Source organism: Ursus arctos, unplaced genomic scaffold (genome assembly GCF_023065955.2).
Source record: "Ursus arctos isolate Adak ecotype North America unplaced genomic scaffold, UrsArc2.0 scaffold_33, whole genome shotgun sequence".
Classification (NCBI taxonomy): Eukaryota; Metazoa; Chordata; class Mammalia; order Carnivora; family Ursidae; genus Ursus; species Ursus arctos.
The window spans coordinates 5,898,273-5,921,888 of record NW_026623019.1 but is presented as its reverse complement, the minus strand read 5'-3'; the positions used below and the strand labels follow the sequence as shown (position 1 = coordinate 5,921,888).

General features: G+C 44.2%; 1 protein-coding gene across 1 annotated transcript in view; it reads left to right on the top strand.

Moving 5' to 3' along the window:
* Positions 1-23,616, top strand: part of SLC1A1 (solute carrier family 1 member 1) — an 82,749-nt gene that overhangs the window by 13,157 nt on the left and 45,976 nt on the right. The window lies entirely within an intron of this gene.

Here is a 23,616-nt window from a genome sequence, read left to right as displayed (position 1 = left end):
CAGGGGCCCCAGAAGTCTGGGAGAAGTCCAGAGGCATAAGAACCAGGTACCCAACTTCTCATGGGTGCATTACCTTAGCCATTGTCAAAGGGAGACAATCCCATGAGTAAGGAGATACTGGAGAGGCCATATTTATGATACCCCTCTGGGTTGGACAGCCCTGGAACAATGTGGCAGAATTGACGCCCACATTCCTGTGGCCCAGTTTTCATGCTCCACCAGTGGCATCCCCTCTCCATGGTTTCCTCCCGCCTTTTGTAATTAGGTGTGTTGAGTAAAGAGTAGAAAATGCAGTGGCCTCCTAGGCCCACACGTTGCATGGAGGTTATGCAGCCCGGGTTCAGTTCAGGGCAGCAGATGGTGATCAAGGAGCTGTGGAGGGTCAGGCTCAGTGCCAGGGGCAGGGGGGTCACAGAAGGGAGAATGGAGGTGAGGGCATGGGCCGAGACAGAGGTCTGCGAGAGGGGGTAACAGACGGAGATGAAGCTCAGCAGGGCCAAGAGCAGTTTTATCACCTGGGGAGAGAGCCCAGGAAAGGCTTTCTGGAGGAAGGGACATTTTAGCTAAGTTTTGAAGGGCGAGTAGGAGTTCACTAAGGCAAAGAGAGTGACAAAATGTTTTTTTTATAGGGGAATCTATACAAAAGAGGGCACAAAAGCAAGGAGCATCTTTAAGAAATAGCAAGGAGTTTGTTGAGACTATATATGATGAGACAGGGTGGTGAGGACATTCAGTCCTGTATCATTTAGGGACCAGTCAGAAAACACAGGGCCCACCCACCTAAAACTGTTTAACTGGGGCGCCTGGGCGGCTCAGTTGGCAAAATGTCTGCCTTTGGCTCAGGTCATGATCTCACGGTCCTGGGATCGAGCCCCGCATCATGCTCCCTGCTCAGCGGGGAGTCTGCTTCTCCCTCTCCTTCTGTGTGCCCTCTCTCTCTCTCTCTCTTTCTTAAATAAATAAATAAAATCTTTTTTTTTAAGTGTTTAACTGAACAGAGTTTAATCAAAGGACATTTACCGAGTTAAGCAGGGTTAAGGAAACCAACAAGAGATGGTAAGACACCCAGGGCTGGGATGCCTGGGTGGCTCAGTCAGTTAAGCATCTGTCTTCAGCTCAGGTCATGATCCCAGGACCCACGGGAGCCCGAGTCCCACATCGGGCTCCTTGCTCAGTGGGAAGCCTGCTTCTCCCTCTGCCTGTGACAAATAAATAAATAAAATCTTTTTTAAAAATCTTTAAAAAAAAAAAAAAAACACCTAGGGCTAATAACTGTGGGAAGCTATTAGCGCCCCTATACCTGCACAGGCAAGGGGAGAGGGCAGTGTTACCACAGCCCAGCGAGGGTTGGGGCAGAGGGACCTCGTGACGGTACCTGTATAGGCACAGGAACACAGCCGCTCCTCGAACCACGGCAAGGCAGAGAGGGAGTACAGGTGATAAACACCCCAACCTCTCTTTCTCTCTTTGAGATCTACAGCTAGTGCCTCTCCATGGCTAAACTCAGCCAAAGGCAGAGGGCAAGGAACCCTTGGTTACACACTTTGTAGAGATCAGCCTCCTGGGATGTAAAGCAGGGCAAGAAAGGACAAGTTAAGTCTGAAAGGCAAATAGAGAAGAACCTGCATGGAGCCATATGGCATTGAGTGCTAGGAGGTTTTCTCAGGACACTATTATACAGAAAAGGGCTGAAAAGTTACAAGGTCTATGAATGATGGTGGAGAGGTAAGCTTGATAATGTCTAGTGATACTGGTGGCCACTGCTTATGAGCCTCTCTAACTCTGTTACCAGCATGACCATTCTCCTGCCTTGCCCTGTCCCGCAGACCCATCCCCTTGGCCTCCACATCTTGAGAGCCTTGCCCCCACATCAACCAGCCTTTCTTCCATGCAAAGAGGGCAAATGCGGTTGATGGTGGAAGCACCCAGAACACCAGGGACACCTTCTCTCCCCACCTATAATTTAGGACTCTTCTATTTGGAAGTGACAGAAAATCCAGGTCAAACAGGCTTAAGCCAAAATCGGGGGGGGGGGGGGCAATGAGGCATAGAATTTATGGCTTAGATAATTTAAGAGCTCAGAAATAGTAATTGGCTTCAGGTACAGCGGATGCAGGGGTTCAAACAATACCATCCGGCCTGTTCTGTGTTTACGTGTCGGTTCTGCACGCCTGTGTCGTGTTCACCCTCGGGCCAGACTCCCATTGGTGGTGAGATAGTCGCCAGCACACCTGAGGGATTCCATTTCCCTGTTCCACACCCAGCAGAAGAGAGAAAGTTTCTGCTCCCGTAGTTCCAACAAGGCTCCCGTAGTTCCAACAAGACTCTCGTGCCTTGGCCTGAGCCTCAGGCAGCCCTAATTGGGTCATATGTACCCATTCCTCCTCAGTCAGTCCTGGGATGAAGGGAATGTGGTTGTCTGGTTGGCGGGGCTGGAGTCACTCCCTCATCCCACACCACTTCCCCAGTTCTGAGCTAGTTACAGGTGTGCTGGCAACAGCAGGGACAATGGATCTCTATCAGGTGGCAGTTACAACAAGTGCCCTGCCTTTTACACTTTGTGTCCCTACGCTATTTCCTGAATGCAATTAGTACATAATCATAGGCCAAGTTTTATTGAATTCATGGTGTTACAGAAACGTTTGAAGTTTAGCTATTCACCATCTGCCTGGAAATTGATTAATTGTAGACAGAAACCACTTTAAAATCTGAGAGAGGGGAAGAAAAATTAAGCAAGAGTGACAATTGAATTTTTGCTTTAAACTCTTTAGAATTCTATTTTTGAAAAGCCTACAGCTAATATCATATTTAATGGTGAAAGTCTGAATGCTTTCCCCCTAAAATTAAGCGGAAGGCAAGGAAGTTCATTCTTACCACTTGTATTCAGTAATCTCACTGGGTGCTGAACCAGTCCCATAGAAATAAAAGGCACAGATTGAAAAAAAAAGAAAGAAAACTGCCCCTAGTCAGAGATGACATGATTTTCTACCTACGAAATCCTAAGGAATCTACAAAATAACTCCTAAAATTGATAAGTGATTTAGCATATTTGCAGGATACAAAGTTAAGACACAAAAATCATTTTTTTCTATGTACTAACAATGTATGGCTGGAAATAGAAATTTTGAAACTATTATTTATAAGAGCTCCAAAAATACAAGATTAAGTGTATATCTGAAAAAATATATGTAGAATCTGTAGGCTGGAAATGATAAAACACTGACAAAAGAAATGATAGACCTAAGTAAATGGAGAGACACACCTGTTCATGGATTAGAAGATTCATCACAATAATCACGTGCATCCCCCCAGGTTGATTTATAGATTAAATGTAATTTTTAAAAATATTTTATTTATTTAGAGAGGGAGAGTGAGCATCAGCAAGGGGGGGAGGCAGAAGGAGAGGGAGAAGTAGGGAGCCCAACTCCAGGCTCAATCCCAAGACCCCACGATCATGACCTGAGCTGAAGGCAGATACTCAACCAACGGTACCACTCAGGCACTCCAGATTTAATGTAATTCTAATCAAAATCCCAGCAGGATTTTTCTGTAGATACATCAGACAAGATGATTCTAAGCTTTCTGTGGAAAAGCAAAGGAACTAGGAACTACTAAAACAGTTTTAAAAAGAAGGAAGTTGGAAGAATCACACTATCCTATTTTAAGACAGTGACCAAGACACTGTAGTATTGGTGAAGGGACAGACACATAGATCAATGAAACAGAACAGAGATCCCGGAAATAGAACCATGCAGAAATGCCCAATTGATTTTCGACAGAAGTGCAAAAGCTGTTTGAAGAAGATATGATAGTCTTCTCAGCACATGCTGTTGGAGCAACTGGACACCCATATGCCAAAATTAAAAATGAGCCTCCATCTGAACATCACATTTTTTGAAGGTTTTATTTATTTATTAGAGAGCGCATGAGCGGTAGGGAAAATGTAAAATGCTGCAGCGCTCCGAAAAACCATTTGGCGGTCTCTTAATAAAAGTGAAACATACTCTTACCAGATGACCCAGCAATCCCACTTCTGGGTGTAAAACTAAGAGAAAAACTTGCATTGACGCAAAGACTGGTACATAAATGTTTATAGCAGCTCTAATCACAGTCCCCCCAAACAGGAGACGACTCCCATATCCTTTGAGGAGGGAATGGATAAACACACTAGTGTGATCTATTGGGCAAGAACAAGGAACATACTATTGATAGGCCCCAAACTGGGATGAATCTCGAAGGCCTCATGCTCAATGAGAGAAGCCAGTCTCAGAAGGCTACCTCGTGGGGCGCCTGGGTGACTCAGTCGTTAAGCATCTGCCTTTGGCTCAGGGCGTGATCCCGGCATTCTGGGATCGAGCCCCACGTCAGGCTCCTCCACTGGGAGCCTGCTTCTTCCTCTCCCACTCCCCCTGCTTGTGTTCCCTCTCTCGCTGGCTGTCTCTCTCTCTCTGTCAAATAAATAAATAAAATCTTAAAAAAAAAAAAAAGAAGGCTATCTCGAGTATGTTCTATTTACATGACCCTCTCAAAAAGACAAAACCATAGTGTGTAGAACAAATTAGTGGCAGCCAGACGTTGGGGGGCGGTGTGTGGGTCTATAAAGGCATCGCGTGAGAGAGTTCTTTGCGGTGATGGAACTGTTCTATAGTCCACAGCCTAATCTTGATTATGGTGGTAAGGATTTTAACACATGTTCGAAATCACAGGACTCGACACTGAACACGTCAGTGTTACCGTGTGATAAATACACTTGCATACACACATGAACCTCAAGAGTCAGGTTGGTGTAGACATGTCCAGTGTTTGCAAAAGGAGGTCTGTGTTGAATGGTGAGAAATTTCTGCTTTCTGGTGTGTGATTCCTGCGAAGAGCAAAGCCTCCTGTGGCCTGATGCTGCGCTCGTCCCGACCAGCGGTATCTGATCTCATTGTTCTGAGCGCCATCGGCAGGGACAGAAAGGGAACTTTGTAACTCTGTATCTTCAGGGCAAGCCAGGGCCTGCTGCTCATCTGGCCTGGGGACACACATGTCACATGGATCGTGGAGGGGGTTGGGAAGGCTTGGCAAACACCCTTGAGCTATGTTTTGAAATTTCCAAAGTGGAGGCGCCTCGGTGGCTCAGTTGGTGAAGCATCTGCCTTCGGCTCAGATCATGATCTCAGGGTCCTGGGATCAAGCCCCTCATGGGGCTCCCTGCTCAGCGGGGAGTCTGTTTCTCCCTCTCCCTCCTCCCCTCCTTCAGCTCATGCTCTCTCTCTCTTTCTTAAATAAATAAATAAAATCTTTTAAAAATAAATACATAAATAGAATTTCCAAAATGGTAAATAAGTAAAGTGGGAAAGCAGAGGGAGCAAGGAGACAAGTCTCGAAGAGTGGGGCACAGGGCAGAACTGAAATGTTGGGGCTGGGACTGGGACTGGGACTGGGTCTAGGGTTGGGCCAAGGAGCTTTGGAGCCACTTGTGATGGGAAAGCATTGAAAGGGCTTTACAAAGCAGAAGAGTGACTCAGCCAGATTTGCATCTTGGAAAGATCAGCCTGGCTTTGGTTCAGAGCATGAATTGGAGGAAAGAAGACCAGAAGCAGGAGGGTGTAAGGAAGAGAAGGAAATCTGTCTTGGTGAGAAGTGAGAGTGGGAAGGAGGGAGACGGATCTCAGGATCTCCTGTTTAGCCAGTAGAATCAGCAGAACCTGGCAGCTCCTCAGAGCTCTGGGCCTAGGATGGGACACCAGGTCAGCTAGAATGTCCCCAGAGTGTACCACGTTGGACCCAGACTACTTCGGGATCTCAGCTGTGTCATTTGCATCCTGTGGGGCCTTGGACCTGGTACCTCACTCTCTGTGCCTCAGTTTCTCATCTGACAATGAAGTTGCCTCAGGGAGTTGTTATGAAGATCAGTCAGAAGTAGTTGTGCTGAGATCAGTACCTCATCACAGTCTACACAGCCCTCAATAAATGTTTGCAATGACAAGAATTCGGGAGGTAGGGAAGGAATTCTATGTAACTGATCACTCCAAAACTTAGTGGCTTAAGAAACAATTGTATTAGGGCACCCGGGTGGCTCAGTTGGTTAAACATCCGACTCTTGGTTTGGGCTCAGGTAGTGATCTTAGGATTGTGAGATCGAGCCCCGTGTTGGGCTCTGAGCTGAGCTGGAAGTCTACTGAAGATTCTCTCTCTTCCTCTCCCTCTGCCCCTCCCCCCACATGCACTCTAAATAAATCAGTAAATCAATGAAATCTTAAAAAAGAAATCATATTGTTGTCCCTCATGGTTGAGAGTCAGCTAGGCTAGGCTAAGCGATTTCCTCTTGGGGTCCTTTTGTGACAGCTGGGAGATTATGGCTGTAGCTGGAATCACGTGAAGGCCCATCACTCACTTATCTGCTACCTGGAGCTCCTCTGGTCTCTCTCTTTCTCTCTCTTTCCCTCTCCTGTGTGGTCTCTCCAACGTGGCAGGTTCAGGGCAGGTGGACTTCCTACGTGGAACCTCAGGGCTTCAAAGGGAGTGTCCCAAGAAGAGAGACCATCAGAAGCTGGCCCTTCTGACCTAGCTGGGTCTTCTGCTCTCTCTTCTGCTGTATTCTCTTAATCACGGCCTGCCCAGGTTCCGGTGGGGGGTGGGGGGAGACCCCATCTCCTGCTGGGAAGAGTGGCAAATAATCTGTGGACCTGTTTTAAAAGCACCAGGGTGACCCAGGAGGAAAAGTCAGAGATCTTCTGGGATAAGGAAGGATAAGTTAATTTTTCCCAAATTGAGGTATATATCCAAGTAGAGATTCCCTAAAGACAATTGTATATTGAGTCTGGTACTTGGGAGACAGAACAGAGGTGCAAACTGAAGCTATAAGAACAGATAGGATCACCGTGGGAGAGTGACCCTCTTCATCAAGAAGATGGTGGAAGACAAACTCCTTGGGAAACACCAACACCAATGTGAAGGAGGGTGTCCACAGGTGGGGAGATGGAGGCCAACTCATCGTGGCTGGATTCCTCCACACATCCATCTGGTTTTACCCTAGGGCGGTGTAGTCGGAGAATTCTTTCTCGCCACCCCAGCATCCTCTTGGCAAAGAGTTTCCTTCCCAGCCAGACTGGACCCTCGTTTGGCCACATCAAGCATCCCCTCCAGCCAGATCGCCGATTGTCACAATCCCCCATCCTCCCCACGAGGCCAGGCAGTCATGCAGGGAGCGTGGGGTTCTGATTGCTTCTGTCCTGTATGTTTCCAGCATGGCACAAGGAATTAGACCCCCCACACTCCTCCCAGTCACATGTCTTCCCTCAAGTAAAACAGTACTTGGCAAGTCATTAGGAAATGTCCTTCCTCCATACACCTCAGAGTCTTATGAATTCAAACCATGTCCCTGTAATTGGCCTTCAGTTCCAGACCCTTGTAGAGAACCACACTGGCCCAAGGGCCAGCCTGGTTCCTCTCTTGTGAGTTGCCACAAGGAAAGAGGAAGTGACCTTCAGGTCTGTGAAAAGGCCAGGCTCCAAATCAGGTCTGTGTGACTTCAGAGCCACACGCTTCACCCCCCCACGTGCCTTCAGAAGAGGCCAGCGTGAATCTTCCCTCTACGGCCTGAACATCCAGACGGTTGAATACAGTGCACACCAGCTGATTCCCCCCAGATTGAGCTCGAGTCTGGTGGGTTGAGTGTGAACTAGCAGGAGGCTCACGGTGGGGACATAGCAGATCAGGTGGCTTCCCTCGACCTCTTCTCTCTTGGAAACCAGTAAATTCACGACGTGATTCATACTCCCCCTCAACCCAAGCTCTGAAATGAACCACCCTTCCCATCTTGCCACATCTTCCCCCGCCCAAAGCGTGGATGTGGGATTCTCACTCTCCTCCCTGTCCCCTCCTCCTCAATGGAGCTCCTTTTCCATCCTCCCCGTCCTGTGTACCTCCCTGCCTAGGAACAGCCTTCTGACTGCTTTATCTCCCTGTTCTAATCCACCCTGCACACTCAGGCTTATCTCCGGTCTGGGACGGCGTGTACGCAGACATGCCCAGTGCCTGCACATTATCTCTCCTAATAGCTAATCTTTGTGTATTACTTTATAGTTGAAGATGGTTTAGCTCATGTAATCCTGACAAGGAACTTGTTGATAGGGAAGGGATGTAAGGGTCAGAGCTATATACACTTTCCTCCTCGGCAATCCGGGCATTTCAAGGTATGTCCCAGTTTTGTTTCTGTAGTTCTCTAAACCACTGCTCAATCAGCAGCCAGACTGGGGGCTGAACTGCGTGAAGGAGCAGCACTGTGGGGTCAGACAGACCTGGTTCTCCAAGCTAGCCATGTGACCTTGACCAAGTTTCCTGACCTTTCTCATCTTACTTTATCTGTAAATTACAAGCTTACTAGATTCAGAGATTAAATAAAACAAAGGATTATCAAAGTATTTAGGACAGAGGCACTTGAATGTTTCTTCTTCCCTGACCCCTTGGTTTTGGGGTGTTTCCCCCACTGTCCTTCCTCCTCAGAGGCAATCCCTGCCTGTTGAATTTCTGTTTTCAATCAGAGATGGATCCGAACTTCTGCCCTTCTTAATCCAGCCTCACGGTTATCTCAAGGTAGCCTTGAACTCCGACAGCTTTGGGGTGGCTCTCCCGCAGAGGAGCAAGGTCTCTTATCTGTGATCACTGTGCATGTCCCACCTGCCTGCTGGGAGGCATGTTCTCAGGGGCAGGAGTGGTACCCCCTTGTTGGCTCCACCCCACCGCATGGCCACCCGCGGTGCTGCACAAAGTCGTGGCTCAGAGAGCACTTGTAGGACTCACTCAGGGCCGTAGGAGGCTTCACGAGGTCACAGTGATCATTTCCCGGTCGCTGTGGTATTTGCTGTCCTGTGAGCATGGGGGCTCCCCTTCATCGGATCTGTCCTGCTCCTACCATCTTCCGTGGGAACGCTGGAATGAGAGATGACAACTCAAGAAGAAATTGGCTTGTGGAGGTATTTGGTGTGACCTCAAGGACTTTAACAATTGTTTTTAAACTTCACATTTAAAAATGGAGTGGTTTCACACCAAGACTCAGATTCTTAGTTTCTTTTTAAAGAATGCAGGAGATGAGGCCACCATAGACGCCCATTTCCATGTGACAGCGCTAGGCTGGAGTTGTGGGGGCCACCACAGGCCCCGGGGCACACTTCTCACTGCCGCTCAGACCCCCTAGCCTTGGATGTTTGCAATCTTTGGTGTAAACTGAAAAATCATTAATATCTATTTAAACTCTGTGTTTAAGAATGGTTCCTCATTTTCCATTTAGGGAAGGTGACCAAGTTGCTGCTATTTCCCCAAGTGGTAGAAAGGTTCTTCTTCTAGAATATGTGTTTTTTCGATATCTTCGTGCTCTCCATCCTCCAGACATCTTTCATTGATTTAGAATCTATGGCCCCAGCCCTGTTCTAGTGCCGACCACTTGTCAATGCAACGGTTGTGGCTTCTTTGACGTGGGAGAGCCATCGGTCCCATTCTATCCATCAGAGAAGAGGGACACAGGCCAGATCATTGCTTCCACAGTCACCTTTCCACAGTCGTCCCTACCCTCCCCAAGGGAAAAGGTCGACGTGACGGGGAATGCCCACCCTCCCTGAAGGGAGAAGGAAGAAGAGAAAGATTTTCTTCATTTCACACTTCATCGCATTTAATCCCTCCCCCAAGACTCTGAGTCAGGTATCTATCATTCCTTCTAGACTGATGACAGAACTAAGGCACCAAGAGGCTATTGTTGACCATCTGTCCCAGGGCCAGGACATAAATAGTGAGCAGAGCTTAGGCGACTTCATATCTAATTTACGGCGTGTTCCCCTAGTCTGCCTGCCTTAGGGTCTTCAACCCTGTCCCACCTGGTTTCTAAGACTGGTATCCATGGAAGTATTTACTAGTTGGAAGACAATTAAGAACAAAGCTAAAATCAACAGAACTCAAGCATCTACCAGCTCTAAATAGAAGCTTCTGTTCAGCCCTGCCCTGGGATTGGGTCACTAGGCCTCCCAGCTCAGTATGTCTGTACATGGATGGTCTCCGAGGAAATAGGACCAAGTCAGATAAGATAAATGCACTGTAAAGTAAGAGTACATGTCCTTGGTTAGATCAGCGTGCTTCGTGCATACATTTTCTCACTCAGTTCTCACAACATTTCTGAGGTACCTTCATTGAAGCTTTTAGGTGAAGCAACCCCCATAAAAGGCACAACAGCTACGTTATGTGGTAGAAATGGGAGTAGATTCCAGATTCCTGACTCTTCGTTCTAGTACGTGCTCCTGCTTGATTTTTCCTTTATTTCTACAGGGCGGAAGTTAATTCTGAAAGCTCTGTTTTGTCTACTTTTGCTGCTGCTCTTATCCCCTGTTGTTCGTCATTGCTCACACTTCCAGAGCCTTCTGCCAAGGGCGAGGCTAAGTTCTCCGCATTCCTTAGCCCTCCCCATCCTCACCACCATGCTGGGAAATCCTACTGTCCTTCTCCCTCTTTGACTGATGGGGATAGTGCGTTGTCATAGGGGTTTACGTAGGTAGCTTCCTCGGGTCCCCCAGCTAGCAACTCTTAGGGCAGACTCAACTCCAGATCTAGGTGGTGTACTCACATCTCTGATGTGACCTGTATCTTCACCTAGACTCGAAACCACATGAGGATCAGGACCCTGAGTGCATCGTCCACAGAGCTTAGCGAACTGGTTGGATGCAGCCGGGTTGCAAGTCATTAATTAATGACAGCTGATTATTATTATTATTTTTTTTTAGGCCATTAGTTTGATTTTTCTTTTCCTGCAGGGATTTTCAGGTCATACTGTTCTCAGAATAATCCTGGTTTTCTGTTTGTTGTTTTGATTGATTTTTCTACTCCGTAATTGAAAATTAAGCTCCCAAACATCTCCTTTGTGGGCTATGAACTGCAATCTGTAATCACAACTTTTCTTTAAATTGATCATCTTCTTTTGAGCTGTTAATAAACATGTCTGGCTTCATTGGAGATTTCGAATTGTTATTTCCAGATGGTGAGGGCTTCAGATTTGATAAGCTCATGCATATCCTACTAAGTGGAAGTTTGAACAAAATGCCACATTTTTGGCGATCTTTGTGCTATTAGTATGGTAATTAAAAGGAAAAAAGAAGTTTCCCTATGTTTTTGTCTTCTGTCCCACCCCATGAAAAAGCCATCAAATTGCCAACGGTTCAAAATGGAAATGAATCACATTTAATATTTTTACCTCCCTTTCTTTGTTGCTGTTTTTTTTTTAATCAATTTAGCTTTCTGCATGGTATGTTTTTTTTTTTTAATTGAGATGTAATCCACATAACCTAAAATTTAAAAACAATTCCATGGTTTTTAGTGTATTCACTGTGTTGTGCAACCATCACCACAAACAAATTTCAGGGTATTTCCTCTTTTTTTTTTAATTTTTATTTATTTTAAAGATTTGTGTATTTGAGAGAGAGAGAGTGAGCGAGAGAGAGCACAGGAGCAGAGGCAGAGGTTGAGGGACAAGCAGACTCCCCGCTGAACTGGGAGCCGGATGTGGGGTTCGATCCCAGGACGCTGGGATCAGAACCTGAAGGCAAATGCTTAATCGACTGACCACCCAGGCACCCCGGTTTCAGGGCATTTCCAATCATACACCCCCGAAAGAAACCCCATACCTATCCCTCACCCCCATCCTGTGCAACCACTAATCTGCTTCTTGTCTCTATTTGCCTGTTCTGGACATTTCATATAAATGGGATCCTGTAACTAGAATATGTGGCCTTTTGTGTCTGCCTTCCTTCACTCTACCGTGTGTCCGTGCTTCATTCCTTTCCATGGCTGAATCATGTCCCATTATATGGATATACCAGTTTCTCTACCCAGTAATAAGTGGATAGACATTCATTATTTTTCACTTTTTGGCTATTATGAATAATGTTGCCGTGAACATTTAGGTACAAGCTTTCGTGTGAAGGTATGTTTTAAATTTCCTTAAGTATATGCTGTTGGGTCACTTCTCGAGGAACTATAGTTTTCCAAGGGGTCGTACTGTTTTAACATGCCCACCAACAACGTAGGAGCATTCCAGTTTCTCCACATCTTCACCAGCCTGTCATTTTCTGTTTTGCTTGTTTGCTCTTTGAAGAGCCACCCTCACGAGTACGAGTGTGGTTTCCACTTCACATTTGTCTGATGACTAATGATATTGAACATCTTTTTGTGTGATTATCAGCCAATTGTGCATCTTCTTTGGAGAAATGTCTACCCAGATCCTTTGCCCATTTTTTTAATTGTTCAGTTGTAAGAGTTGTGTATATATATATTCTGGGTACTAGACCCTTATCAGATATAGGATTTCTAGGTCTTCCTTTCCTGAGTCGATTGCAAAGCAAAACTTTTCAAGATTTGTATTTTGCTGTTATATTGTGATCTTTACCAGACCCTACCTCATATTTATTAGTGTCTGGAAGGTCACCAGAACTTACATCAAAAGTGGGGTTTGGGGTGAAAGGAAGCATTTTGTGGGCCCAGGGTTTTGATAGTGAGGTCATGCATGAGTCTTCCTGCCACCTTGAGAAAGCCATGGTCCCCATCTTCTTCAGTGGTAGAGGTCACGAGCGCTGAGGGTACGTGTGGTGGCAGAAACTTGAGGGTTTATGGCATTTTTATCCATGGATGGAAACTGTTTTTGCTTCAAAGTTAGATTTTTGTCTTTTGCTCTCAGAGAGGAATTCTGAGGTAGATGTGCTGCCCCCACCCTCAGTCACCCGTCATTCCAGCACATTTCTTCCGGTCAGGATGAGTTTGCCTGTTCGAGGCGGCTTGGTTGGAAGCTTCATGATGGCAGGGGAAAGGCTCCACTATGACTCGATTGCTGCATACCTTATAGAACTGAGGCAGACTAGGAAGGGGGAAGCACAGCTGAAGAAGGGGGCTCTCAGTGACAGACTCCAAGACAGTTGAGTGTTCAGGGTCTCCGCTTGCTCGCACGTTGACTGTGCCCATTCCTCACTGTGCTGGGGCTTGGGGCTGACAGCAGCTCTTTCTACTGTGTTGAGGTGGATTCACCATGACTGACAAGGTCTTGGGGTGCCCTTGCCAGGCTCATTGATCTCTTCGCTACTCAAAACATGATCCCACTGACTGAATCTGCCTTTTAACAAAATCCCCAAGTGGGACATCTCGGTGGCTCCGTCAGTTAAGGAGTCCAGCTCTTGATCTCAGCTCAGGTCTTGATCTCAGGGTCGTGAGTCCAAGCCCCACGTTGGGCTCCACACTGGGTGTGGAGCCTATTAAAAAAAAAATAACAACAACAACAACAAAAAACAAAATCCCCAGGTGATTGCTATGCACATCAAAGTTTGGGAAGCCTGTGTTCATGTCAGTCTCCCTGTCGCTGCATGCTTCACATGGTTATGCAGTCTGTGTCTGAACAGTCTTCCTCTTTCTTCTCGTGGCTTCTGTGGGCTTACACTGATGTGATGTTGGTGCTTTCTGAGTACCAGCTGCAGCTTCTCTTCGTTGCTGGAGGATGAAAACCAACTGGCAATTCCCTGAGGTGCTGCTCTCAGGCTTGCAAACAATTCCATAGAAATCCAGAAATAATGATCTATCTGTATTCACTCTTGGGCCTTCCTCAGCCTTCTCCACCTCCTTGTCTTCCCTGAGAGGGAAGTTTGCAGCCCTGATGGGCCTCATTAGGCTGGGAGCTTCTTGAGGGAAGGGGTCTTACACTGTCCATCTTTATATCTTTATTCCCACCACTGCACCTAACATTGCTTGGACAATAAATATTTGCAGAATTTAATCATGAATGAAAATTATTTCAGAAGACATCAAAAAAAATAAAAATGCTTTTTCTTTGGTGCCACGATCCTGAGACTTTTATTTCAGGGACATCAAGTGGTATCGAGAGGAACATACGTTACCTACATTTGGTGCATCTCCTGGGTACTTTGTGTGTCATTGCTTTAACCCTGAAATTTTTTTTTCACTTGTAGGATAAAATGAAATATTTTTCTACCAAAATAAACATAAGAGACTAAGGGACTAAGTTTGTAAAGTTATCACAATGAAAATATTTTACGTGAATTTCTCCCTTTTACCTCTGACTCTACTGCTTTTGAGCTCCATGACCGTGACTCACCTGTGAGAGAATAACTGTTTCAAGGATTTCACCAAAACCTACAGTTTTTATACAGCGTATAGAGCCTGTAGTAATAGCTCATGTTGACTGAGCACTTCCTGTGAGAGGCAGGTACTGTGTATTCTAAGCACTTTGTATATAGTCTCATTTTTATTTTTATTTTTTTTTTAAAGATTTTATTTATTTATTCGACAGAGATAGAGACAACCAGTGAGAGAGGGAACACAAGCAGGGGGAGTGGGAGAGGAAGAAGCAAGCTCATAGTGGAAGAGCCTGATGTGGGGCTCGATCCGAGATCGCCGGGATCACGCCCTGAGCCGAAGGCAGACGCTTAACCGCTGTGCCACCCACGCGCCCCTATAGTCTCATTTTTAAATCTACCAGTGATCTCTGAGGTTGATATTTTATTATGCCTTTCGCTACAGATGAGAAAATGGAGGTATAGACAGCAAGATAAATGTTTTATCCGAAAGTGCACAGCTAATAAAATGGTGAGGCCAGTGTTTGAACACAGATCATCTGACTACAGAGCCTGCCTCCGAAGAGTTGGTGCTGAATTAGTTTCTTCCCTCAGGATGTCTCACATGATTTAAATGCCTCATTTCATCATGGAGATTAAAGGCCCCTTGATTATGCATTACTCTCATCTCTATTTCCCTGTTGGGCAATGTGTTGCAGGAATTAGGTGGCCTATAAATGATCGTTGGCTTAATTGATCCCATGAGGTTACACGGGAGTACTTGGAACAGCAATGAATGTTTTAATATAGTAAAATCTTTCCTGTATACTGTGCAACTCTCAACTTTCATCTTCATGGGCTCCTTTATCCATCTTAAAGAGGACATATTGGAAAGAAAAGGAATAAATAATTGGAGATGTTGTAACATCTCGTAGTGTGATGGGTGAGCTCATGGGGACTGGTCCCTACCATCTCAGACACAGGAATATAACACCGCTCTCCAAATCACCAAACTCAGACTCGAAAGAAATAAAGGAAAGTCCTGGCTGGGCCAGTTGGTTACACATGCGACTCTTGATCTTGGGGTTGTGAGTTCAAGCCCCATATCAGGTGTAGAGACTACTTAAAAATAAAATTTAAGAAGAAAGAAAGGGTGCGAAGGAAGATCTTCACGTGCTGGCAATAAAAACGAAACTCAAAACTGGAAGTGTAAGGAAAAAAAAGGTGATGCTAAGGTCTAGACCCAATTATGGGTCTTCATGGTGGGAGACAGAGGTTTTAATATCCAGATGGGGAAGAGATGTGACTTCGGACTGTGTGAATGAAGGAGCTAGAGTCAGACCTCTGCATAAAGCCTGGACTCTGAAAATTTGGCCCTGTCCTTGAAAAGAGTACCAGAAAAATTCTACCCAGTGACTCAGGAAAACCTCAAGAAAGCATGCCATCTGCCCATGGCTACAAGTAACAGGGAAGAGGGGCACCTATGAAAAATTAAAATGCGGACTTAACTGGGCATGTGATCGAAATTACACCAGCACAGAATGCTGACTTCCACTACACAGAACAAGCTGAGGCTTGCTGGGGCGGGGGGGGGGGGGGGGGGGGGGGGGATGGGCTAGATGGGTGATGGGCATTAGGGAGGGCACTTGTGATGAGCACCGGGTGTTATATGTAAGTGATGAATCACTAAATTCTAGTCCTGAAACTAATACCACACTACATGTTAACTCACTTGAATTTAAATAAAAACTTGGGGGGGAGGGGAAGACTGCTGACCTCCTACACTGAAAAACTAATAGGAAGACAGTCCTGGTGACCTTGAAACTCCTAATTCCCAAAGAGAGACAGGTTTCCTACTCTAAGAAAACCAGCCCCGCCCCCAAAAGAGAAATCTACAGTCAAAAATTACAAACCACACGAGGAAATGACACAAATTAATATATACACTACAAACAAGAGAATGCACATTCCGAAAACTGGAGAGGATACAGCAGTCTGAAAGAATACGAAGTATGTTTAGAATGATTAAAGAGGGGGGCCTGGGTGGCAGAGTTGGTTATGTGTCAGGCTCTTGGTTTCAGCTCAAGTCATGATCTTGGGGTTGTGAGATGGAGCCCCGTGCCTGTGCTCAGGGTGGAGTCTGCTTGACATGCTCTTTCCCTCTCCCTCTGCACCCCCCACACAAGTGGGCACACTCTGTGTCTAAAATAAATAAATCTTTACTAACATAATATAATAAAAATTATTATAAAAAGGAAATAAATGCAAAAAAAATCTTTAAGAAAAATAGTTAAAGAGAGACAGATGAATAGAAACTAGGAAATAGGAGAAGGATACTCTAAAAAGGATACAATAACTTCCAGAGATGAAACTTAGAGACAGTGGAATTAAAAACTCAGTGAATGAACAAAACACCCAGCAACTGCAACTGACGGAAAGATGGGCAAACTGAAGTCGGTACCAGAAAGTCCGTGAGAACGCATCACAGAGACACTAAGAAGGAATATTAAAAGCCCCCAAATCCTCATGTATCTAGATACTTATAAGCCTATTTTTAGAGAATTTACAGTTCGAAAAAGAAATCGCAATGCAATTGGAAGACATTTAGAACTAAACAACAGTGAAAATACTATGTAATAACTTAGGGAGCACAAACAGAATTTCAAAGGAAATATATACCTTTATATGCCTATATTGAAACAAGCTAATGTGCTAAGCAGTCAACTCACAAAGTTAGAGAAAGAAGAGGGCAAACCTAGAAAAAAACAGAAGGAACGATCGATCATTCAATAAGAGCAGAATTTAATGATGCAGAACACAAAAAATAGGGAGTGTGGTATGGAATACTGAACAGCTCTTAGAATGGATCTGCCTGTATTAATATGAATAAGTCTCAAACACATAGTGAAAAAGTCTCAAAAGGAAAAAGCAGGCTACAAAAGACTGTATCCAGACGGATATGGCGGAAGTCAAATTTTCGAACGCATACAAACGACATGATGCAGTTTAACAGCGAGGGACGTGTACAGAAACCTGTCCGATGCTCTTCAAAGCAACTTTGTTCCTGAGCCATTCTTAATTATAGGTGGTGGACGAAGAGGGAGTGATTGTTCAAGCAGTGCAGACCACGTTTTCTGTTGACGGGACAGATCCATCCATGAAGGAAAACGTTTATTATTGCAGTAATAACGAAATTGTGTTCTTTTTTCAACTCCTCCCCCTCAGATCCTCCAGCATTCAATACAAGACTTGGCATATAGTTGGATTTTAATAAATGTGCACTTGGTTTTGCTTTTTCTTGAATTTAGATACCACAAAGAATGCATTTAAGGTACTTTCTTCCCTTGAGCCTGAAAATGCACAATAAACTCAAGCCTTTGTGTCATATTTTATGCTTGTCTCCTTTGATCGTTAGGAAAACTGTAACATTCAACAAAATTGTCAAGAACTGAAATGTTTAACGGGGGGGGGGGGGGCGGTGGTCAAGAAACGTGTTCATCCAAGGTAGTATTATCCAGCACTCAAAAAAGATGAGGATGTGTAGCATGAGGAAATGCCTGTAATATAATATTAAATGAGAAATACCCAAAACAAAACCCTTACAAGATTCAAAGATGAGCTTTGAAAACATCCTAAGTCAATGAATCCAGACACACATGCCGCAGGATCAGTCAGGATTCTCCTGAGAAACAGAATCTCGTGCGTAAATCTACGTGAGATTTAAGGAATTGGCTCATACACTTGTGGGTTGCACTTAAGTCCGAAATCCACAGGGCAGGCGGGCAACTCGGGCAGCGACTTGGAGCTGCCATGTTGAGGCAGAATTCCTTCTTCTGCAAGAAACCTTGGTTCTTCTCCTCAGGCCTTCAGCTGATGGGATGAGACCACCAAGATTATCAGGGGTAATCTTCAGTTCAAGTGAACTGATTGTAGATGTTAGCCACATCTACAGAATACCTCCACCCACACCTGGATCCATGTTTTATTGAATAACTGGTGCCATATTCTAGCTGAGTTGACGCGTAAGACTAACCAATCATCACAGCCTCGTGTTGCATGACACCGTTTATATGAAATGTCCAGAATCGACAGATCAAAAGAAAGCAGATTAGTATTTGCCAGGCGCTGGGGCAAGGGAGGGTTGGGGAGTGGCGGCTAATGGGTGTGGGTTTCTTTATCGGTGATGAAAATGCTCTGGAATTAAATAGTGGTGGTGGTTACACAACATTGCAAATGTACTAAAAACCCCTGAGTTGTACATTTTAGAAATGATAAATTTTATGTTATGTGAATTTTACTTCCACGAAAAACTGCCCCCAAACCCTATAATTATACAGCCATTAAAAATTACAAGAGATAACTCTGGACTCCAGGAAACAAACTGAGGGTTGTGGAAAGAGGTGGGTGGGAGGATGGGAGATGGGGTAACTGGGGGATGGGCATTAAGGAGGGCACGTGATGTGTTATACGCAACTAATGAATCATTGAACATTATATCAAAAACTAATTATGTACTGTACGTTGGCTAATTGAATTTAAATTTAAAAATTACAAAGATAATATACAAGAGATAATTCATTGGAAGGGCTTAGCGCACAGTCTTACATAAAGTATGTATGCAGTAATTGTTAACCATTATGTCATTTTTTTTTCAATTTTTTATTTAAATCATGTTATGGTTAACCACAATCGCGTATGAAAGAAACAAAAGCAATTTCTCTTTGCATGTATTTGAGTCGGTGAGATTGTGAGTGAATTTTTGAACTCGTTATTTCCAGTAGAACCGTGATAATATTGCTTGTGCCGTAAGTATATGTTTTAAGGGTTTAAAAATATGCCTTTACAGAGGCATCTGTTTGGAGCCAAAGTGCACGTAAAGAGCTCTCACTGGTGGAACTACTCAACTCTAAAGAAAACGATGAGCAAGGGGAACAGATCTATTTCAGTGGAAGGACAGGCTAGACTCTATCTGGTGTATGCACACAGTCATTTGTTAATAACTATTCATTCTACACTTTCTGTTTTCTGGTTATCCACGTTCATCTTAGATGAGCTCCCGAAGGGCAAGAAGGCATATTGCTAATTCTCCTAATATGGTGCTTAGCAAGATGGCATGATTAGATAACTCATCCTGGGATAATTAAAAATATTTTTTTCCTTTGCCAATAGTTCTTATTCAATCAAGCCAAAATCAGTCTGTGTACCAGAGAACCATTCTGGGCTTTGATTAAAAAAACCACAGAAGATTTTAATCTCTTTTCTGAAAATACCCTAAAACAGGAGCAATGCTATTTTCATAAATCTGCTTTCTCAAATGCAATTCAGCTACTATCCCCAGATTAATTTTTATAACTATAAAAAAACACATGCACATAGAACAAAGGCTGGATAGAACCTGAAAAGTGGGGTGACGGGGGAGGATAGGTCGGTATAAATTATTTTCCGTGACTTTTTCTTTTATTTTGATTTCTAGAATTATTTCTTTTTTTCAAGATTTTTATTTTTTAAGTAATCGCTACACCTATTGTGGGGCTTGAACTCACAACCCCGAGATCAAAAGTCACACGCTCCACTGACTGAGCCAGCCAGGCGCCCCTCCAGAATTATTTCTTGAACAATAATTTTTTTATGAGCTTAGAGTGAAAAAAAATCACCCCATCTCTTCCAAGATAGGGCCACTGAACTGGCAATTGTTTGAGACAACATGAACTTGAAGAAGAAATCTCCAGCTGAGGTCTTAATTGTTTTCCTCCTAAGTTTCTTCCTTCCCTGTTTTACTGATACAGTTAGCGTGAACAATGGGGAAGGCCCGACCAGCTCTCTAGGAGCCCATGAACTGGTCCTATGAGCCTTATTTTTTTTTAAGATTTTATTTATTTGACACAGAGAGAGAGAGAGCACAAGCAGGGGGAACAGCAAAGAGAAGCAGGCTCCCCACTGAGCAGGGAGCCGGACACGGAACTCGATCCCAGGACCCTGAGATCATGACCTGAGCCAAAGGCAGACACTTAACCGACTGAGCCACCCAGGTGCTCCCTATGAGCCCCATTTTAAAGCTGAGGACACCAATGCTCAGAGATTATCACAGCATCTTGGGCGTTAGAATGGACCTTGAAAGCATCTCATCCAAGCCTTTTGCCCCATACCTTCAATCCCACCACTTGATGATGGGAGAGGTTGAAACTATGGCCCAAGTTTCAAACCTTGTAAATGGCAAAGCCAGCACTCGAGCCAGTGGTTCTAACACGGAGCTCTTCCCAGGCTGCCTTAGTACCTGCTTGGGATCTTCCTGCCCGAGTGAGAGAAAGCCACCCAAGAATGAGTTCCTAGTCATTTCTGGGCCTACAGAGGTCTACATAAGAATTCTACCTTCAGGCTTCCTTGTTGGCCCTGCCGAAGGCCTCCGGAGAGCTATACCATTCGGAGAGGTTCTTGATCTTCGCCTTCCCTAGTTCTGGGAGTGATCCTGCCAGGTGGGTCTGACCTGTGTACCTCTAGGCGGGCTCGTATTCCCATCAGCCTTTGATTTCGGACACCGCTCCGTGCTCTTAAATCCACTCCAAGATTCTGGCTCTGGAAAAGGGTAGAGAAGGATTGTGCCCAGTGAAATCCTGACTTCATCTTGGGACCCAGAAAATCTTCCACTGATTTTTCTTATCAGGCATCCAGTTTTTCCAAACAGCTTAAAACGCATGCATTTACCAGGTGCGACTCCTGGCTGACGTTCTTCACCAGACACTTCTTAACGCTTGAGGGTTCTGGGATGACATCTCTGGACCAGGATAAATCTTTCAACTGCTTTTCCAGGTCCTGGTTGATATTTATAGTCTCCTCCTTTTCAGTAAAAAAAGAAAAAAGGAAAAAAGAAGAAATGACAATTTGTGATACTCAACTTCAAGAACACGCTTGGTAGAGAGTTTTCATTGCTAAATAGAGTAACTTATTTGTGGTCTTGTCACCCGTGATAGCTTTGAAATGGCTCTTTGTGGGGACTCTTTTATCGCTCCCATAAAAACCCATTATCTGGATCAAGGCTGAAAAACAGCAAGTATGCTTCTTTCTAATTTCCCTGCATTTATTTGGGGTGGAGATGATTACAGGCACAGTTAATCGCTAGTAATATAAACCCTAAAATTGGAGCACCTGGGGTTCTTTTGCGACTCAACAGAGTGCTTTTGTGGTGGGTTTTTGAGCACAGACACATCTCCTTTCTTTTCACACACAGAGCTTTCTTTGACATACAAGCCAAAATTTTACTTGAGGCAACCTACAGAGTATGAGAGAGAATGTCTGTGTGTTTGATTTTTTTAAACACTGAGCACTACAGAGTATCCTAACAGCATAAAGTAGGTATGTTCCACATAGAACAGCTGAACATAGGCATTAATTAAGTAGGAAGTGAGCACAACATGGTTTTTAAATTCACTTAAAATATTTTGAATCCTTGGCGGTCTGAACCATTCAGGAATCTCTAACCCTAGGTTTTGAAATATGAACCGAGCAGGATTGATATTGAGCTTTTTTTTTTTTTTTGTCTTAGCTACAATTTGAGAAATGTTTGTGTATATGTTTGTTCCAAAAATAATTTAAAAGGGCTGATCAGAAATACATTTAGAAATGCATGCCCAAAATAAAGAGATCAAGACAACGGTGAAACAGGTAGGAAAATAAAATTAAACCAAGGATAAGGTCACTACACAGGTGTATCTTGTGGGGTTCCTTTATTTGGCCCTGCTAATGGACATGGGAAGCATACCTGAGTTTAAATGAAAAAGCTAGTATTGATTATAATTCAGATCTCTCTTTGTTGCCCTAGAGTCCTTAACTGTGCCTGGCAACTGTGAATTCTCACAACTAATTATCTGAGTTTGTAAAGGAGCAGATCTGGTGATGTCCTCCTTGAGTCTGTTTAGCCATTTTATCTCCCATTAGCTTATCATCCTCAGAGGCTGGTGAAGGAAAAAAGATGTGCAAGTCATCCCAGCCCATCTTATATCTTGGTTTAAAAAATGTGGGGGTGTGATGGGGCTCCTGGCTGGCTCATTCGGAAGAGCATGTGACTCTTGATCTCAGGGTTGTGAGTTCGGGCCTCAGGTAGGGTGGAGAGATTGCTTAAAAGAAAGAAATAAATTTTTAAAAAATAACAAAAAATATAAAAGAGGGGCACCTGGGTGGCTCAGTCCATTAAGCATCTGACTCTTGGTTTCAGCTCAGGTAGTGATCTCAGGGTCGTGAGATCAAGCCCCACGTCGGGCTCCACGCATAGCACAGAGTCTACTTTACATTCTCTCTCTCTCTCTCTCCCCCTCGCCCTGCTCATGCTCGCGCTCTCTCTCTAATAAATAAATAAAATCTTTAAAACATATAAAAGAGGGTGTTGCAAAGGGGCAACATGTGGAGGTCAGAGGAGTAAGGCAGTTAGATGTTGGGACCATTTGGAAGAGGATAAGTAAGAAATACCTGGAAGTTTGTGATTTGTAATTACCAGAGCCAGGACAAGGAAGGAATTCATATAGACGTCTTGGAAGGCAAGCTTTCGGAGCTTGAACAACACGGGTTTAACCTACGCAAGTCCATGTACACACGGACCTTTTTTTTTTCAATAAATGCAGTCCAGCACTGTAAATGTCTCTTCCTTATGACTTTCTTAATAACATTTTCTTTTCTCTAGGTTAGTTTATTGTAAGAATCCAGTTCACACTACATATAACATACAAAATACCTGTTAATTGACTGCTAATGTCCTCGGTAAGGCTCTCAGTGAACAGCACGTTGTTAGCAATTATGTTTTTGTGGAGACAGAAGTTATACGTGGATTTTCAGCTGTGTGGGGATTGGTGCCCCGAAGCCCGGCATTGTTCAGGGGTCCGCTGTGTAACGTTTCTTGATTTTGAACATTTCCCTACTCACAGAAATACAAGCCTCGATCTCCAAGGTACTCCAGTTCAGTAACTTCATAAAAAGCCTCTTGATCAGACCAGTTTGGACATATCATCATCCAGAAAGAGCCAACACAGAACGGAGAGCATTAGACAACACAGTTGTTCAACAACATGTAAATAGATCAAACCAAGAGGACCTTATGTTGCCTTTAAAATCACAAAAGTTGCTTAAACAGAGAATATCATAAAAACTATCATGAAAAGAGTATTTATGAGAAAATGAGAAAAACGAACACTGATATGTAAAATATAAAATGTGAAACACCTGGGGCGCCTGGCTGGCTGAGTTGGAAGAGCCTGTGAGTCTTGATCTCAGGGTGGTGAGTTCGAGCCCCGTGTGGGGGGTAGGGATTACTTAAAACAACACACAAACTAACAAATTAAAATAAAATGTAAAATACCTAAGATAGACAAAGACTAAGGGGAGTGTGTAAAAACAAAGTAGTTACATTGAGTTGACAAAGATGATGAGTTGCTTTTCCTTCTCACAGTGTCTTTTGATGTTTTGTCATTACAATAAATATAATTGAAGGAGAAAAGAAATGAAAGCAAAAACTTTCACGTGAAGAATATTTTTTACAAACTCACCGAATGAT